Source organism: Canis lupus, chromosome 4 (genome assembly GCF_048164855.1).
Source record: "Canis lupus baileyi chromosome 4, mCanLup2.hap1, whole genome shotgun sequence".
NCBI classification, from domain to species: Eukaryota; Metazoa; Chordata; class Mammalia; order Carnivora; family Canidae; genus Canis; species Canis lupus.
In genome coordinates, this window is record NC_132841.1 from 77929049 (window position 1) to 77942404 (window position 13356).

The window sequence follows — 13356 nt, forward strand, 5'->3', positions numbered from 1 at the left end:
TTTGTTGAGGATTTTTGCATCTTTGTACATCAGAGATACTGGCCTGTAGTTTTTCTTTTTCTTTTTCTTTTTTTTTTTTTTTTTTTGTGACATCTTTATCTGGTTCTGGTATTAGGGTAATACTGGCCTCACAAAAAGATTTTGAAAGTTTTCTTTCCTCCTCTATTTTTTAGGAATAGTTTGAAAAGAATAGGTATGAACTCTTCTTTAAATGTTTGGTAGAATTCATCTGCAAAGCCATCTGGTCTGGAACTTTTGTTTGTTGGTTTATTATTATTATTATTATTGTTATTGCTGATTAAATTTCACTGCTGGTGATTGGTATGTTCAAATTTTCCATTTCTTCCTGATTCCGTTTTGGAAGTTTATATGTTTCTAGGAATTTATCCATTTCTTCTAGGTGGTCCAATTTGTTGGCATATGATTTTTCATAATATTCTTTTACACTCTTTTCTATTACTGTAGTGTTGGTTGTTATTTCTCCTCAATCATTTCTGATTTTGAGTCCTCACTCTCTCCTCCCACTTTCCCTCCCTCTTTTGAGGAGTCTGGCTAAAGGTTTATTAATTAGTTTTTAATTAATTTTGTTGATCTTTTCAAAGAACCAATTCCTGGTTTCATTGATCAGTTCTGTTGTGTTTTAGTTTCTGTTTTATTTATTTCTTTTTAAAAAGGATTTATTTATTTGAGAGAAAGAGAATGAACAGGAGGCACAGAGAGAGAGGGAGAGAGAATCTCAAGCAGACTCTGCAATGAGCATGGACCCTGACATAGGCCTCTATCTCAGGACTCTGAGATCATGACGTGATCTGAAACCAAGAGTCAGATGTTCAACTGACTACACAACCCAGGTGCCCCTCTATTTTATTTATTTCTGCTCCAAGCTTTATTATTTCTTTCCTCCTACTGGTTTGGGGTTTTATGTTTCCCTCTTTTTCTAGCTCCTTTAAGTGTAATGTTAGGTTGTTTAAGGGTTATTCATTTATTTATTTATTTATTTATTTATTTATTTATTTATTTATTTTGAGGTAGGTTTGTATTGCTATAAACTTCCCTTTTAGAACAGCTGTTGTTGCATCCCAAAGATTTTGGCCATTGTATTTTCATTTCCATTTGTTTCCTTGAATTTTTTATTTCCTTTGTGATTTATTGATTGGCCCATTCATTATTTAGTAGCATGTTATTTAACTTCCATGTATTTATGTTGTGTCCAGATTTTTTCTTGTGGTTGATTTCCTAGTTTCATAACATCGTGGCCAGAGAAGACGCATGGTATGACTTCAATCTTTTTAAATTTGTAGAGACTTATTTTGTGGCCTAATTTGTGATCTTTCTTGAGAATCTTTTATTCTGATTTGAAAAGAATGTGTATTCTGTTGCTTTAAGATGGAGCATTCTGAATGTATCTGTTAAATACATCTGGTTTAACATGTCATTTAAATATAAATAATAGTGAAAGGGAATATAAGGGAAGGGAGAAGAAATGTGTGGGAAACATCAGAAAGGGAGACAGAACATAAAGACTCCTAACTCTGGGAAACGAACTAGGCGTGGTGGAAGGGGAGGAGGGCGGGGGTGGGGGTGAATGGGTGACGGGCACTGAGGGGGGCACTTGATGGGATGAGCACTGGGTGTTATTCTGTATGTTGGTAAATTGAACACCAATAAAAAATAAATTTATTAAAATAAATAAATAAATACATACATATTTCATTGTTGATTTTCTGTTTGGATTATCTGTCCACTGATGTAAGTGGGATGTTAAATTCCCCTGTTATTGCACTGCAATTGATCACTTCCTCCATGTTTAAGTATTTGTTCTCAAGCTGGGTGCATAAATATTTACAACTATTATATTTTCTTGTTGGATTGTTCCCTTTAATTATATAGTGTCCTTCTTTATCTCTTGTTACCATATTTGTTCTAACGTCTGTTTTGTGTGATAGAAATATTGCTACCCTGGCTTTCTTATTATAACCATTGCATGATAAACATTCTCTATTCCTTCACTTTTCATCTGCTTCCTTCTTTAGGACTGATATGAATCTCTTGTAGGAAGCATATAGATGGATCTTACATTTTAATCCATTCCATCACCTCATGTCTTTTGATTGGAGCATTTAGTCCTTTTACATTAAAAGTAATTATTGATAGCTTTGCATTTATTGCCATTTTGTTACCTGGTTTATGGTTGTTTTTGTAGCTTTTCTCTGTTTCTTCTCTTGTGATTACTTGGTGTGGTTAGTACTAAGATTCCTTTCTCAGATTATTTTTACATATCTATTACTGGCTTTTGATTTATGATTACAATTTAGTTTGTATCTCCATAGAACAGATCTGCATAGAACAGTCTATATTATGTTGATGGTCACCTAAGTTTAAACCCATATTTTATTCCTCTTTCCCCACATTTTAGGTATACTTTTTATGCTTTATTTTGTGTATTCCTTGACTGATTTTTACAGATATATTTATTTTTAGTGCTTTTATACTTCCTAATTTCCTTACTCTTGCTTATTGTCTTTCCTTTCCACCCAGAGTCACCTCCAAAAGGCAGTTTTTATTGTAATTATCATTCTTTATAACACTTTGTATCTCTGTGCATGTAGGGAAAATAATTCATCCTTTAGCATGACATTACCAAACTTTTAGGACATGCATCTAAACTTGATGAAGAGAACTGAACACTAACCACAGATCTGGTACTTTAGGTTAAATATACTAATTAACTTTTCTCTCTATTTCAGGAGGAATTGAGACATATTTTATGTGGGCATGAATATTTTTAAAAAATATATTTGTAGAATAAGTTCTTGGATAGCCAATGACCTTGTAATATTGTGTTTTTTTTTGGGGGGGGTGGGGAATTGAATTGTGATAGTTGTTCCTCCATCTGTATTCCATATCTCTCCTTTCCATTTTCCTGCTAAAAACTGAACACATTTTCCCCAAATATCCACCCTTTTCTATTATAATGTAGTAGAGACTTAGTAGTCTGTGTTTAGCCTAAATCAGTGGTAATATCTATGTTTCCACCTGTCAGTGATTGGTTGGAAAACAGATATGGGATTTATTCAGAATCAAAAGAATTGAGAAATCTGCAGAGGGCTTCTGAGAAAGTTCTTCCTTGTTCTTCAGCAAAGAACCTAGGAATAGGAGTAAGCCTCTAACATTGATTGCTGCTGGCAGTCACCTTGTAACCCTGAGGGCAACCAATCTTAGCATGAAGCCAACCCTGAGGACAAGAGTCAAAAGGCAGATAATATTAATGACTCTGATAACCTCATTAAGTCATGTATTCAATGAGTTTAGAAACCTGCTGAAACTTCCAGTTCTATGAGACAATAAATGTTCTCATTATTTTAGCAAGCTTATACAAGACTTCTATTAATTAAGTCCAAAACACCCCCAAATAATGTAATCATGTTCCCCATTTATTCCCTTCAGAAAACCTAGAGGGTTCTTGTCAAGAGATTCTATATAGAACAATTTTATAGGAGTATCCACAGTTGTCAACACATCAACTATCTGTGTGGTCTATTCTTCCAGAAAAACTAAGTGTTTTTTACTTTATTCTGACCCTTTTGCTGATGAACCCCTATAAAAAGGATGGTGTGTACATTTTTGAACCCCATTTCTAAACTATTCAATACATAGCCATGTGACTTTAGGGTTCCTTGAGAGCAAAACATTAGATGGGGAATTTATTTTATTGACTGAACAGCTTATGAGAGAATATTCTATTTTATTTTGGTTTTGTCAATTAAGAAGGTTTTATGTTCAGAGGAAAATAACCCCCAAAATATAACATTTTCACATGGTTGATAATAGTAATGCTGTTAAATATTTCTTCTAGAACATTATGTGTAATGAATAACTACAAGTCAGTCCTATCTATGTGTGAACTTTTTTCATAAGTTTTTATACTTAGATTTTTTTGTTTTGTTTGTATGTTTTTTTATACTTCGATTTTTAAAGTGACTTTTGCATTGTAAGCAATGCCTCTGTGAATATTTTTACAAAAACCAGTATCATTTAATAAAAATATCATTCAAATGCCTATTTATATATTTCAGAAGCAAGAAAATACACAAGATATGTAAAGAAGGAGAAACTGGAATGTGTAAAATATTGGATTATATCATGAATATAATGCTGTGCCAGTTAAGATTTGTTAGGAATATAATAACCACTTAACATTGAAAAAATCAAAATCAAAATCATTTCTCAAATTTTAATAGCAAGCACCACTTTAGACAATGGAATTATAAAGTCTTCACAAGGAAAAGCCAGGATTAAAACAGAGACAAATGATATCCACATTATTATGCAGTATCATTACAAGTTTTGTTATAATTAATAAGGTAACATGAAATCATCTTTATAAATATAAAAAATGAAGAAATAAAATATATATCCTTTTAATGACATAATTTTTATACCTGAAAAACTGAAAGACTCAAATTCTTAGAAAATATAATGAAGGATCTAGAGAAATTGAACAAATGAAAAAAAATTATTACTTCATCTCTCCTATTAGAAGTAGTAATAGAATTTTTTAAAATCCATTAACCCAGTAGAAAAGTTATAAGATTTTTTGGAATAAGCCAAGACAGTTTTACTGAAGGATATAAAACAAGACCAGCATGAGAGGAAGGGACATACCATAGTGTAGGATGAAAACATACATGTTTATAAGCATGTTCATATTTTCCATAATCATATTAAAATTCAATGTGATCCCAATTTGAAATCCATTTTTAAAGTTATGCTATGTCCTTAAAGCCGGTGTAAAAGTTTTCCTTTGCCTTGTTTGTTTACAAACTGGGAACTGTTTATTGTCTGTGTTGAGAAGTTTATGTACAAAAAGGCATGAGGAGGGGGTGAGAACTGCCCACTGCCAGCACAGGAGGTGGGCTGGAGAGTGAGCCTGATAGAGTCAGGAGAAGTTCTTTGAAGATTGGCTCAACTTCTACAATGTGCTTCATGGGATGTAGCCTCTGGGACACACACATGGAAAAAGCCACAACAAGGTTGACTGTGAAAGTCAAGAACTTTACCTGCAGACCCCCTACTTGTAGTCTTTCCAGTGGAAGCTGACCAGATGTGCTGGGGACACATCTCCTGTGATCTCTGGTCAAGTATTGCTTTGTCTCTGATCTTGTATGGGTCCTGCAGTTCCTGTGTGAGACCCGGGTGTGTTGGTGGTGAGTCATAGTGTCTAACTGGCCACAAAATTATTCTAAGTGAATGGTTAGTTGGGAATTTTCTAGATTTTAACATGTAATATAGCTTCAAACAAGTAACAAACTTCAGAAAGCTATAGACTGAGAAAGTATCCAGTCATAATAAGGATAAATTAAAAATGCATTTAGAAAAATGGAAACTGAGACTTTCTTCCCAGTGGAATTTATATGAAAGGAAATACTAAAGGACATTCTTCAGGCTGATGAGAGACACCACCCAATGGAACTCACAGGTAGAGGGAGGAATGAGAGAAGTAGAAACTGAAATCATTTAAATCAACATGCAAAAAACCCCAACCCAGCATTCTTTCCTGCTCTTAAAGTAGATGAAAACAATTGTCTGTATTAAGGCAAAGTAATTACAATATACCATATAAGTGTCCCAGACAATAAACAGATAATAAATAGTAGGAATAGAAATCAATGAAATAAAAATATTCAATATAAATATAATTCAGAGACAATTTTTTTGTGAGAAAAATTAACAAAATCAGTAGACTTTTAATATGAGTGTTTAAGGAAAGGGAAAGAGGGGGGTGCCTGGGTGGTTCAGGCGGTTAAGCTTCCAATTCTTAATTTTGGCTCAGGTCCTATCTCAGAGTCATGAGATCGGGCCCAATGTTGAGCTTCTGCTCAGGCTTCTCTCTCTCCCTACCCCTTACTCCTCCAGCCACTCTTTCTTAAAAAAAGAAAAAAAAAGAAAAAAAAAGAAAGAAAAGAAAAGGAAAATAAAGGAGGAAGACAGAGGGAGAGAGAGCGAGAGTGTGAGTGTGAGAACTACATCACTAGGGAGTAAAAGGATTTATTACTACAATCCTGCAGATTGTTAGAAGGAAGCACTGGGTAGGCTGATGCACTAGAAAGCAGAGTAGTGTCGTTTGAGAAAGGTGAAGCAGTGAGATTTCTGGTAAGATACCTTCAGTGACATACCTGATCCTTAGATTTGGCAGTGTAAGGTTCGTGGGGGTCCCAAACTGTTAGGAGAACGAGAGAGGCGATGCCAGATTGTAGTTAATTAGGTAAATTCACTGTAGTATTTGGATGATGGTTTGAAAAATTTTTATATGTAGATAGCTTATTCAAGAAGTTTGGCTATGGAATAGAAGACAAGAGTACAGTCTACCAGGAAAGGTGTGTGTGTGTGTGTGTGTGTGTGTGTGTGTGTGTATATACATATATATATATATTTATATATAAGTATATAAATATATATTATATATTATATATAATTAAATATATATTATAAATATATAAATATAAATATATATTATATAATTATATATTATATATAATTAAATATATATTATAAATATACACATAATTCAATATGAATTGTTTCCTTCTTTTTTTATTATTTCTTAATTGAAAAGCAAAATATGTTTATACATCTGCAAAGAAGTTGACTGGCCCATAGGACAATAGAGCATTATTTCTCAGCTCTGCAAAAAATACATGGAGATAAATAAAATGACATCAGTTGTTTTTATCATCTGAAAACTTGCTGCAAAGAACCGATAATCTTGGTTAAATGTAAAATATAATGTTATTTTGTTTGTTTGTGTTCACCTCCTTTTCAATAATAAGAGCTCTCTTAAGGATTTATAATTGTGGCTTATTGAATATAGCATTCACAATGAAACTGACAGCCAATTAGTCAAGGATCTGTCGAATTAAGTAAAACTGCAATTTATATGCTATAAACAAAATGAAAGGGGAAAAACAGCATTAGTTAAAAGATAAAAAGATTAGAAAATCTTGTTAGGCTACTGACCTTTGTTTCAGATGAATGCATTTATGTACATACAGATACATTTAAGAGTAGTAAATATATCTTGAATTCAATGGATAAAATGGCCAAAAGTCTATAATTATGTTGTTCATTGTGTTAGGCAATTATTGTCAGTTTTAATGCTTTGCCACTGTATCATGCCTTAGGCAAATACTCTCCGTGTTCATGAATATTGGAGAGAGCAAGTCGTAAATCTGTAAACTGAACATAAGCATCTTTCAAGCTGTCTGGCCTCTTGCAGTGTTTGCAAAGCTTAACATATATTTTAATCTGTGCACTGCTGTTTTTATTTGCTGCTTTCCATCCTTCTGTCCATCTTCTTGTCTCCTGTCTTTCCATCGATCCATCATTTTTCCCAATTAAGGGCAAGCTAGATGACAGACATGACAGGCACTCACTGTCCAAAACCACAGATTCTAAGTAGAAGTAATTACTGTGTACGAAGCTGAAGCAGTGCACCAGTGCTGCCACCTTAGGTCCCCGTGACAGTAGCTTATGTGTTTGAGTCATAGGCATGGGGATGAAGTGAAGGGTGGGGAATACTGAACACAGTCTCAGAAACGACCCTTGAAGATTAGTCCCATCTTATTTGACCAACTGAACATAAAATTCAGGTTTTGCTGAATTTATAATTGAGGAAATCATTTAATAATGGATGCGGGTATACTCTGAACAATTCAGCCCTGGAGGGAAAGATTTTTGGAAAAATGCTACAGGCTTTATGTGCAGAAATATCCTTGATTTTCTCTTGTTATAGGACTTGTCATTAGAAATAAGGAAACAGTAACTTGCAGCTGAGCCATAATAATGATATCTATTTATTCAGCCATGGGTACAGAGTGAACTGTATAAAATATTAGTCAGAGACACATACACATAATTTGTATATATCATGATGTATGATTTATGTATATTTAGTAAGCTTAGAAGAATTTTTTTCAGTTTGTAGTCCTATTATAAAAGATGTTTCAGTTTTTTAAACCAATGTATTCATCCATGGTTCTTTTAAATGAAAACAGTGAGTTAGGTATCCACTTAGAAATGCAAGATTCGTGAGATTCCAAAGAAAAATACATCCAAATTATATTTAAAAAATAATACCTGAGTAGACTGTAAGCAGTCATTTTATTTTTTATGGTATAATTTGAAATATAATTTTTGTAAAGACGCAAGAGATGCCACTTTTTACAATGATATAAAAGCTGTACCAATGCCAAAATTGTTGTCTTTAATACAAATCACCCAATTAAGGGAGCCTGAATTTGCCTTGGGGAAACAACTGTTTCTGTGTTTGGGGTAAGAAAGATGAATCTGGCACATACCATAACACCAGAAAAAAAAAAAAAAAAAAAAAAAAGAAGAAGAGGAAGAAGAAGAATTGGCTGCTCAAAACTAACAAAGTCATGTCAAGAGAATCTAAGAGTTAGCCTCAACAGAATCTTGTGGGCCAATATAAGATAGTTTGAATTTAAAAAAAATGACTATAAAATTGATTAAGTCTCTTCAAATGTAGAAAACGTGTTCATAAAGACATTCATGAAAAGAAGAAAGTAACATCAAAATGATAAAAATCATTAGCATTTGCTAAAGCATCAACTCATTACTCTGAAAATAGATAATAGTAAAGACATACATATTTTACTATCTTTCTGGTAGAAGCTGTTTTTTAGGAATATCAAATAGATATGAGAGTCACTGTCCTTAAAAATGAAATCTACCTCATAAGTGAAGAAATGATCAAATTTAAATAACTTTTTTTGCACTTTGTATTGAAATAACTGATGTAAGCAACAACCATGACGGCTGATACCATTGTGTTAAGGTAGAATGTTAATGGGAAGTATTCAAATAAAGGAGTTATGTCCCTCCGGGAAAGCATTAATCAGTCTTAGTATCAGAAACAGGTTACCATGAAAGTAATAGCCTGGCTTCGAGTTCCCTTATTTGTATTTGCCACTTCCAAACCCTATGAGGGACCAGAGCAATGTGTGATGTTTGAAAAAGTTAGGTGTTTTTGAATTTTAACAGTGTTTGTGATTTCTTTACTATCTCTAACTGAATACTTAGGTTGTAACTAATTTTTTTGTAATTTTAATTTTTTTTTATTTGTTAAAGAGGATATTTTAAAGGGCACCCGGGTGGCTTCATTGGTTAAGCAGTGAAGCATCTGCCTTTGGCTCAGGTCATGATCTCTGGTGGGTGTCCTGGGATCAAGGTGCTGCTCAGTGAGGAGTCTGCAACTCTTTGTGCCTCTGCCCTCTCCCCAAGATTGTGCGTGTACATACACACACATTCTCTCTCTCTCTCTCTCTCTCTCAAATACTTAAATAAAATCTTTAAAAAGAAAAAAAAAAAAAAGAAGAGGATACTTCAGGTTGTAAAAGCCTCAGGCCTCACATCATCTGGACTTATTCCTGTTTAGAATCACTAGAATCGAGACAAACATGGTTCCCCATGTCATGCGATGAAACCATCCAAAACTACTCCAAAATTCTTGCCAATGTTTTTGAAGTTCAATATATTCAAACCCTTCTGAACTTATATTTAGAAACATTCAGGAAATATAGAGAAAAAAGGAAAAACTAATTTATAAGGAAATGATCCATAAAGTTAAAAATGTGGAGTATGCTATAAAATAATAGACTACATTTAAAAATGTTGATGGAATAGAATAATGAAAAATTAGAATGGAAGGTTTTTCACGGTTTTTAAATTCTGATATAGTCAAATAAAAACACCATTTTTTTTAAGGAAATGGGGTAAATTGATTATAGATTAAATATTACATAACATTAATAAATCATTAAATGTATAACATAATTACATGATTGTATATATGTAAAAATATTTTTATTATTTTTGAGATTCATCCTAACTTTAAATTTGTTTATTTTATTTTATTTTATGATTTTTTAAAAGAATTGTTTAGTTTAAATAATGGCTCAGCATATGAAAAAAAATGGGTAACAAGAGAAAAAAATAGACAACGTCAACATTAAAAACTTTTGTGCATCGAAGGACACTATGAGAGTGAAAATCCAATCCACAGAATGGAGGAAAAATATTTGCAAATTATATATCCAACAAGGGACAGATATTTATGATACATAAAGATCTATACCTCAATAATAAAAATACAGGAAACCTAATTAAAGTATAAGGACTTGAGTGGACATTTCTCCGGGGAGGATATACAGGTAGCCCATGAGCACATAAGAAGATGTCACACATCACTAATCTTGGGGAAAATTTGGACCATGATTATGATGGCATGCCACTTCATGCCCCGGGATGGCTGTTAGCACACAAGCAAACAAACAAACAAACAAACAAACAAAACAACGAAAGCAAAACAGCAGGTGTAGGTAAAGATATGGAGAGGTTGGAATCCTTGTACTTTGCTGATGGGAATACAAAATTATGCAGTGGCTCTGGAGGAAAGTAGGTCTATTCCTCGGAAATTGTACATGGAATTGCCATGTGATCCAATAATTCCACTTCTACACATGCACCCAAAAGAGGTGGAAGGAGGACTTGAAAAAAATGCTTGAACATCCATGTTCATGGCAGCATTTTTCACTGTACCCAGGGAGTAGAGGCAACCCAGGCGTGCATCCAAGGATAAGAAGATAAACAAAATTCGGTCTACACATACTGCAGACTGTTTTTCAGACTTCAAAGAGAAAGGAATCCTGGCACATGCTATAGCACAAATGAACCTTGCAGATGTTACACTGAATGAAGTAGGCCAGTCACAGAAGGATGGGTATTGTATGATTCCACTTGGGTGGGAAGTGCCCTGGGGCAGACTCCTCAGTGACTGGAGAAGTCCTGATTGGTGTTGGAAATCATTCCAGTTCTATTCTTCTTCCGTTATCTTATCTTTAAATTGAGCATCATTGGGGCACCTGACTCGCTCAATCAGAAGAGCAATTGACTCTTGATCTTGGGGTTGTGAGTTCCAGCCGGTAGTGGGAGTAGAGATTACTTAAATAAATAAAACTTTGAGTTAAGCATTGTCACGTGACTTGCATTGGCCTGTAAAATGTGACCAGAAGTAGCATATGGATTTCCAGCCGGAGATTTTTGAAGTCCAGGTGCAAACTGCTATTTAGCCTTCTCCCTACTGCAATGATTGTGGAAATATCTATCAAGATTGAGTCTCTACCACCTGAGATATCGGAATGGCAGTTAGTAACATAACATCCCTGAGGACCACAACAGATATATTTAACTGGCAAGAAGTGCATTTTGTTTGTGTTAAACCAATGAGCTTTTGCGATTGTAAATCATCACAGCCTAATTTAATCTGCTCTGTTTGACATTATACTATTAGATTAATAATTGTGTAATTTTAAAATTTTCATTAATCATTCATTATAGTTTGCCAATATCTGAAGCACTGATTAAAGGAGTTACCTATTAATGGGTTGTATCTGCATGAGTTTAGTGATGACGCATTTTGGAAATGTGCTAAGTCTTTACAAAGCAAACTGTGAGCGGTAAGACATAGGCCTTCTTGGCTCACACAGCCCAAACTTTATTTTTATTGGGAGGACCATAAATCTATATCAGCGTAATTCCTATAACTCCTGTTTCAATCTCAAACCATCTACTATGAGAATTATGGATTACAGTGCATATTTTATAATACTGATTTTGATACAGAGGCTTTAACAACAAAGTGATTTTCTTATATGCTTGTAAGAAATGAAAGATGAGTCAAAGTCACTTTCCTTCCCTTTGCCTATTGAAAAAGCTTATCTTCATTTTAAAACATAGTACTTTTCACTATAGCTCTATTTAACTTTATTCTGATAGAAAAAAATCCCAGACTAGTGTATTAATCTATAAACATAACACGAATTCTAAAAAAAAAAAATCAGGATAAAGAATAAATTGTATTGTGCCTATTGCTAATTCATGTAGTTCATTTCATTACAATGCATACTCAACTTTATAATACTTATAACCCTTTATTATTAATATTAAAAAAAAAAAACTCCAAACCTACTGTTGAATATCCACAGCATGTCAGTTGGTCTCTGAATTTTATGATCCTGATCATTCTTTGAAACACAGCATTCATCATTTTAGTCTATGGGTGAAAAATGCTGAACGTATCTTATTACGTAGTCCCTGCCACAGGTGTGGACAAATGATGACAAGCGGTGAACCCACAAACTGTATTTAATGGTCTATTAGAATAGGTTGAACATTGACAGTGAAAACATTTATTGATAAAATTTCTAACTCATGCTGTGTGGGGAATGGATGACAGAGGGAACCTACTCCTGACAATCAGCACACACCAGGGAAAACCCAAGCAATGAATGATGTCTTTGCAACCTGTGTCACCTCCTGTTGACTTTGCATTTGCCATTGGCTTTAATGACTAGGAACCGAGGTCCAACAAACCTCTGCAGGGTTCTTCAACGTCCCTGGGCTCTGCACTTTTGCAACTCACACTTCTGCTTGAACCCATCAGCTGTGATAAGTGTATATCTTGAGTCTTACTTAGCAAGATCTGCAGCTTGGGCATGGGGCAGCATTAAAGCAGGGGCCCTCCACGGTTTAAGACATTTTTCAAATCCCATTTTTGGAAAAATTGTCCCTGAGAGCAGTGGATAGAGTCTTTAGGAAGGCCTGAAACATCTGTTTGAGACGCTGATGTTTCACAGACTTCAAAGGCAACAGACGTGACAGTGCAGGGGGAGCCATTGAGCACTCCTGGAGTCGGAGGCCCCGGATATTGAGGATGCTATGCCTGAACTTAGGTAGATATGTTATCTGAACTCTTTTTTTTTTCTCAGCAAAGGATCTGTTTATTAATTTTTACCATGCTTGTTAGAGTTTATCCCTCCCTGTATCTTGCATACAAGACCTTTGTCAAGTATGTGGTTTTTAAACGGTTTATCCCAGCCTACAGCTTGTCTTTCTCTTCCAAAAGTTTCTTTTAGAACATGTAAATTTTTAGTTTTAATAAAGCCCAGCTTAACACGTTTTTCTCTCATGGAATGTGCTTTTGATATTGTATCTAAAAACATCACCAAATTCAAGGTCTCCTAAATTGTCCCTTTCTTTACTCTTGTAGTGATACATTTCAGCATCTTCTTTTTGCCAACTTTCTTTCTAAACATTGCAATTCAGTAAAAGTTCCAAAATCTGAATCTTTAGCTTCCTTATTTAGTCTTTAGTTATTGATTTATCAATATGAACAAGATACAATCTAAATTGAAAGGACTAACAACAAGCTCGATGTATTTTAAAGACACTTAAGTTGTTTTACAGAGGTTTTCTCCAAGACTTTCAGGGATCATT